Raw genomic sequence first — 7954 nt, 5'->3', positions numbered from 1 at the left:
ATACCTCAATGAAACAATTTTACCAGTGAGAGTACCATAGCTCTATCATTTCTGAGGTACGTTTTAGCACCTATGACTACTATTTGAAATATCATTTTTGAGACCAATAAGCAATTTTACTTGGTAGATAAGACATGTGACTTTTCCTCTTAGGAATGGATTAAAGCACATTAGAGTTTAGTCACTAAGTTGTTCCCCACAACTGCAGCTGAAACTGACTGTTGACAGTGGCCACTCTCCTTGCCTCATCCCCTTCTTCAGTACATTAGACAGCCTAAAAGAAACATCTTGTTTCAGAAAGCTTTCCCATTTGTTTATGAAATAAGACTGATTTGCTTTACGCCTCACTAGCAGCAATATTTTAAAAGCAAAGGGTGACTTGAATATCTTTGTATGTTCTTTTTAATAAGAAACAAAACTCATTTTTTTTCTTTTGCTAATGTGAATTATTATAGAACAAATTTCCTTTTGAAATAGAGAAGCTTTATTCCTATTATTAAGCTTTCTTCCTTTTATTTCCATGGGAAATGAAATTTGGATGCTGAGATGATTCCATTTTTTTCAATATTTCATCCAAGAAGAAATAGAAAACAATTGTAGGCATAAATATATTACAAAAAGAAAAAGGCACACTCTTACATTGCTGGTGGGAGTGCAAATTGGTGCAACCAATATGGAAAGCAGTATGGAGATTCCTTAGAAAACTTGGAATGGACCCACCATTTGACCCAGCTATCCCATTCCTTGGTTTATAACCAAAGGACTTAAAAACAGAACACTACAGTGATGCAGCCACATCAATGTTTATAACAGCAAAATTAAAAATAGCTAAATTGAGGAACCAACCTAGATGTCCTTCAGTAGATGAACAGATAAAGAAGCTGTGGTATATATATGTACAATATATATATATGTACAATATATTGCACAATCAATACAATGGAATATTACTCAGCATTAAAAGAGAATAAAATCATGGCATTTGCAGGTAAATGGATGGAGTTGGAGAAGATAATACTAACTGAAGTAAGCCAATCCCCAAAAACCAAAGGTCGAATGTTTTCTATGATAAGTGGATGCTGATCCATAATGGGGGGTGGGGAGCATGGGAGGAATGGAAGAACTCTTGATAGGGCAAAAGGAAGGGAAGGAAAAGGAGGGGGCATGGGATAGGAAAGATGGTGGAATGAGATTGACATCATTAACCTAGGTACATGTATGAAGACATGAAAGGTGTAAAACTAGATAAATGAAAAATTGTGCTCCATTTGTGTACTATAAACTAAAATGCATTCTGATGTAATGTATAATAAATTGGAACAAATAAGTAAATAAAAAGTTGAGCTTTTTAGCAGATTTTATATACTCATTATTGATTGCGCAATCAATGCTTTTAGTTGTTAATTGTTTTCTTTTCCTCTAGAAATGTGATCCAGGCATTCAGTTAAAAAAAATACTTATTTGATATTTACTGTGGTTAAGTAATATCTCTCACCCTTTTCAAACAATCAATAATCAGGATGAATTAAGAGGAAAATTCATGTTCAGAAAAAAAAAAAAACAGCTCCTTGTTACTGAAGTTCTATTATGTGATAATATGCCAAAGATAATTAAAACACTATCATTTAGATTACCCCATTTTATAGTTGTGGGAAGGCAGGCCAGAAGACTTCAGTTAACCTACTGATCATCAAACTGTAGAAGTACTAGAATGAGAATCAAAAATTAAATTTTTGATTTAATTCCAGCAGCTTGGGAGGCTGAGGCAGAAGGATTATAAATTCAAAGCCAGTTTCAGCAAAACTGTGGTGCTAAGTAACTCAGTGAGACCCTGTCTCTTTAAATAAAATACAAAATTGGGCTGGGGATGTGGCTTAGTGGTCCAGTGCCCCTGAGTTCAATCCCAAGTACACCCACCCTCCCCAAATAAATAAATAAATAAATTTTCTTATTTTATGCTTATACTCTTAATTACTCTGTGCTGTCAACACACAAATGTGTGCACACAGTCACTCACAGATACACACCCCCTACATTCATACACACAAGTACGCTCACATGTATAGACGAAGTGTAAGAAAAAGTATAAATAGTACTCAAAGAGAAGATAATGGGAGCTAGAACAAAAGGAAAGTAGATTTCTAGCAGAGATTGATGAGATCAGAGGCCTGTTTTAATTTCAATATATACAAATAATATAGCAAGTATACTTTGGCCAAAGGACTCATTGGAAACAGTCCAAACTTTTTTTTTTTAATTGAGTTTTTAAAGGTACCATCCACATGGTTTGGGAATAAGAAAACAACATTGCTGATGGGCCCCTGAACTGCTTACATAACTTGATTATTGGGAATTGTGCTCCTTTCAACATTGGTGAGCTTGTATCACTATAGTATACGGTAGAATACCATTTCTAGTTTTTTGAGTACTCTCCATACTGCTTTCCATAATGGTATACTAATTTGCAGTCTCCCCAACAGTGTATAGGTACACTTTCTTCCCTGCATCGTCACCAACATTTGTTATTATTTCTATTCTTGATATTTCCACTCTGACTGGAGCAAGATGAAATGTACCTTTGGATTGCATTTCCCTGATTACCAGAGATGTTGAATGTATTTTATATATTTGTTGGCCATTTGTATTTCTTCCTTTGGGAAGTGTCTTTAATTCTTTTGCCCATTTATTAATTTTTTATGTTTTTGTTTTGAGTGTTTTTTAAAATATATTCTGAACATTAATCTCTTGAGGAACAGGTGGCAAAAATCTTCTCCCCTTCTGTAAACTCTTCCTTCATATTCTTGTTTCTTTTGCTATGAGGAAGATTTTTAATTTGATGCCACTCTACTTATTGATTCTTGGTGTTATTTCTCATGCTTAAGAAGAAGTCCTATTATGGAGGTTGATGCCTGTTCCAATATGGTGAACGGCTGGGCCTAGTAGATGCATGGTTTCTTCTAGTAGTTGTATAGTTTGTGGTCTAATTCCTACATCTTTGATCCACTTTGAGTTGAGTTGACTTCTGTGCAAGGTGAAAAATAGTGATCAAGTTTCATTATTCTGTATATGGATACCTTTTTTTCCTAGCACAATTCATTTGAAAGGCTATCTTTTTTTCAATGAATGTTTTTGGCAATTTTGTCAAGTGTCAGAGGACTGTTTCTATATGGAGGTGTGTCTCTATGTCTCCTACTCCATTGGTATTTATGTCTCTTTGGTGCCCATATCATGCTGTTTTTGTTACTATATGTCTATACTATAAGTTGAGATCAGATATGATGATGCTTCTAACATTGCTCTTTTTGTTTAGGATTATTTTGGTTATTCTGGGTCTCTTACTCTTTCAAATAAATTTCAGAACTATTTTCCTTAAGTTCTTTGAAGAATGTCATTGGTATTTTCATGGGGATTGCATTAGGTAGGTAAAATCCTTGTGGTAGTTTGACCATTATGGCTATATGAATTCTGTCTGTCCAAGAACATGGGAGATCTTTTGATCTTCTGAGGTCTTCAGTTTCTTTCTTCAGTGTTCTTCAGTTTGCATTGTAGAGATCTTCCACCTCCTTGGTTAGATTTATTCCTAATCATTTTTTGAAGTTATTGCAAATGGGATAGTTTTCTTAACATGTTTTCAGCAAGTTCACTATTGGGTAAAGGAAAGTGATTGGTTTATGTATGTTGGTTGTTTATCCTGCTACTTTGGTAAATTTGTTAGTTCTAGAAGTCTTCTCATGGAGTGTTTTGGGTATCCCATACATAGCATCATGTCATCAGCAAACAGAGATAATTTGACTTCTTTTTTTCCTATTTATATCCCTTTAATTTTCTTCTGTTGCCTGATTTCTCTGGCTCGAGTTTCAAGGACTGTGTTGACTAGGAGACATAAGAGTAGACATCCTTGTTTTGTTCTTCTTTTAGAGAAAATGCTTTCAGTTTTTCTCGGTTCAGCATGATGTTGGTCTTGGGTTTGTCACATATAGCCATGACAATGTTAGAGCCTTCCATTTCTGGTTTCTGTAGTGTTTTAAATGTGAATAGTTGCTGTACTTTGTCATATTCTTTTTTCTACATCTATTGAGATAATCATGTTATTCTTGTCCTTAACTCTATTTATCTGGTGAGTTACCTTCACCTTTATTAATATGTATATGTTGAACCAATCTTGCATCTGTGAAATGAAAAGCACTTGATCATGGTGCACTATTTTCTTAATGTGTTTTTAAATGTGGTTTGCAAATATGTTATTAAGAATTTTTTTGCATTTATGTTCATAATGCCCACCAACAGATAAATGGATAAAGGAAATGTGGTATATATACACAATGGAGTTTTATTTAGACAAGAATGCATTTACTGGTAAATGGGTGGAACTGGAGAAAATCATACTAAGTGAAATAAGCCAGACATGGAAATTCAAGGGTTTCGTGTTCGCTCTCATGCAGAAGCTTGACCAAAATAAGGGTAAAATAGAGAGGAGATCAGTGGAATAGAGGAAGGGGATTGACGGGGAGGGAGGAAAGATTGTTTCCTTTTACCCTTTCTCCATTTACCAATCTATTTTATGTATCAATCATGTATTAATTAATTAAGTTATTATTAACCACAGTAAATTTCACCTTTATGTATATCCACAGTTAAAAAAAAAACCTTTTAAAAAAAGAAGACCAGAAGAACATTTCCCCTATACTTAATTATTAATTAATTAAGTCAAACCTATTATTTATCTTAGCATAGGGTAGGTATTTAATAAATGTATAAACTTGACAGTACATTATGCTACTCTTTTGGGGTAAAAAAGAAATATTTACTAAGATAAGACCATAGTGTGCAATAAAATATTTATTTCCTCAGATTTTAAGGTATGATTTCTAATGATGTTTCATTTGTAGCATTATGAGTAAAAAAAATAATAGACTTTTATTTTAGTTATCCAGTAAGTACCAATTTTTAGCCAATAGTCCTAAAATTATCGTAAGAGCATGTTCCACTTTATATTGTTTGTGAGCAAAAATAACTACAAATTCCTTTCAAGAAGAGTCATTATATTATATTTTCTCACTAAGGACTCCTGTAAGAATGTTAAGCTCTTCTTAGAATATTGTTTAAAAACAATATTGAAGAAAAAAATTTGATTCTTATGTTCCAAAATTGACTGAGGTTTTTTGCATGCTTAAAATATTTCAGGTGGAAAATATCTTAAATGGAATTTTATCAAGACACAGTGGTTTCATTAACATTGATAAAAAATAAAAATAAGAGGAGAGCTTGCTTTAGAGAGATTCAGAATCAGTCTTGCTTAGTGGCAACTTCTCAGTGGCTTGCAGAAAATAAATTTATCTTGTTTTGGAAAAACAGTAAGTACATAATAGAATATATGGTTAAGCTTGTTTCTAAAGTAAGATAATAGTGGCTGCCTAGCTGAAAAAATATAAAGGAAGTAAACATTCAGCTCAGATATGCTGTATTATTAATACAGTTCCTTTTATTTTTTTCAAAATTTTTAGTGTCTGTGGTTGAGGAGAGGTGTCCTAATGACTTTGGCAGTCAGCCGCTGGCTTGAAGAATGAAATTACCTTGACTCAGAATATGATTTTCTCACTTATGTCGCTTGTAGTGCAAATAAGTTGCATTTCTCATTTAAGCTTTAATATTTTTTATATGAAATATATTTTAAAAAACACTTTAGGAATTCAACATTTTCCCCTATTCTTTTATTATTCTCAAGTCATCAATTTTTTTTTAAATTTTTTTTTCCAGGCAAGTCAACATAAATTACAGAAGCTACAATGTATTTCATTTACATAAAACAGCAAAAATCTATTGAGTTTCAATGACATGCAAGGTATTATGTGAACTAGAAATTGAAGATATATTCAACATTTCTCCACGAAGGGTGTTTAACCTCATCAGGAAAAAGGAATTGTGAAGCAAAAAATAAATTGCACTTCCAGACAGTGAGCACCTTAGACCCAATTGCACTGGAGTTTCTGACTTCTGCTCTGGGGAAGTGAGACTATTCCACTGTGATGGAGAGGGCTCTTACAGTCTCCAAACAAGGGCACTCACCCAAGTTCTTATTTGACAAGAATAGCTATCCTGTCTCTTGCACACTCACTTTTTAAAATTTCTCTTAGAACTTTATTTTGGCATCTTGGACACCTTCCAGGGAATCAATATTTGCTCACGAGAGCCTTGGCTTTCCTCTTGACAGTGCATTTAAATGCAAGTTTAGATTATAATCCAAATTATATTATAATATTACTTTGGCTTCTGAATGTGATTAAGAATGAGAATATGTTAGAAGAAAGGATAATTATGCTTAAAGGACCAATTAAACTTTAAAAATTAAAATTTGGTATAGGTACACAATCCTATGTAAGCTCCTAGCTACAATAAGATATTTAAAAGACGGGGGCCAAGTAAAATGCACCATGAGAATGAAAACAATCAGCAATTATTTCATAATAAGAAAAGTCCATATTAGTCAGTCTAAAGCTTTCTTACTGCTGTGGAAAGGGCCCACCTACCTTCTTCACTGAATCAAAGAGGAAGTTGTGAATGGAAAGGACCAGACTGCATCATCATGTTCATGCCAAATGTTCCTCTTTCTTTGGGAAATCTTTGTGGTCCATGAGTGTTACCAGAGAACATGTTACCTCTTTTACTACCTTTTAAGGATTACCCTCATTACATGGAGGGAGATGGCAAGATTCTTGTGCTTTGTTGCATCTTTTTTCTTTTTTTTTATTGAGGGATCAGTAGAACACTTGGGAACCAATCTGTAATAAATATGGAGAACAAAGAAAAGAGGAATCTTATTAATATTGGGAGAAAATGTCTTGGACAATTTTTTTTTTTTGATGCTGGGGATTGAACCCAGGGCCTTGTGCATGCAAGGGAAGCACTCTACCAACTGACCTATGGAAAAATTCGATATAAAGAAATTCATTATAAACACTTAAACAAACATACACATGTACATACACACATTGACATACACACAGACACACACAGTTTTAAGGGCAAGGGCAGTCACATTGACCTCAGAAGTTTTGGAACCTGAGGGCTGAGGTTGAGAGAATAGCTCAATGATACCTTCAGATGGGGGTTTCCTCTTTCCTGGTTGCCATCCTTCCAAGCAAATTTGGAAAATTTGTACTCATAAAACAGAATCAGTGAACTCCTCTGATATTAAAAAATGACATTTACTTGTCAAAATCTCCACCATTTATGTTGTCTTCCATGTGAATTAATTCAAAATAACTGAGTCACAAAACATTGTGTCTTTTGTCCTCAGACTGATTGTTTTTATATTACTTTAGTGATCTGAAGGAAAACATAATTGTTTGAAATTGTATGGTTTATCTGTTTATCTGATAGACTCTCTGTGCCCTGCTTTCTATTATTCTGGTGGGTTCTGATTCCCTCACATATATGCATGTTGGTTAGCAATCACACACGCACAGGCACACACTCCCCTTCTGTGAATGGTGGTTGACTCAAAGGTCTAGATCCCACAAGAGCTGAGATCTCCCCTTGTTCCTTGGACTGTCTTTCTGAGATAAAGTCTGTGTTGACATTGGAGCTGCAGGTTGGTTGTGGTGACCAGTCACACCCTGCACTGTGGAACAACATCAGGAATTAATTCAGCCTGGATGGCAACCTACTGCTTGCCCCACCCCACCACCACCACTCAATGCTAAAGTTTTGAACCCAGGACCTTGGGCATGCTGTCATTGCTACTTTTAATTTAGTCCTTTGACCCATTGCACTGTTTCCTTTCCTTTATTCCACCTTCTCCTCCTGTGTTCCTTGCTGGTATTTCTGAGTTTCGATTAAGAATGGATTTTAATTAGTCATTGAGCCTCTGCCAAGGACTCGGCAGCCTCCCCCAGGAGCCCCCTCTTCCCATCGCTCTGCCCACCCCTCTTCCCCTCTTCCCTCCCTCCTCCCC

At 34.8% G+C, this 7954-nt stretch overlaps 1 pseudogene; it reads left to right on the top strand.

The window, feature by feature from the left end:
- Positions 1-2058: 2058 nt before the first annotated feature.
- Positions 2059-7954, top strand: part of LOC107149961 — a 7002-nt pseudogene continuing 1106 nt past the window's right edge.

Source organism: Marmota marmota, unplaced genomic scaffold, assembly GCF_001458135.2.
Source record: "Marmota marmota marmota unplaced genomic scaffold, marMar, whole genome shotgun sequence".
In the NCBI taxonomy this organism is placed as follows: domain Eukaryota; kingdom Metazoa; phylum Chordata; class Mammalia; order Rodentia; family Sciuridae; genus Marmota; species Marmota marmota.
The sequence above is the reverse complement of the archived record's forward strand: the minus strand, read 5'-3'. Positions and strand labels throughout refer to the sequence as shown.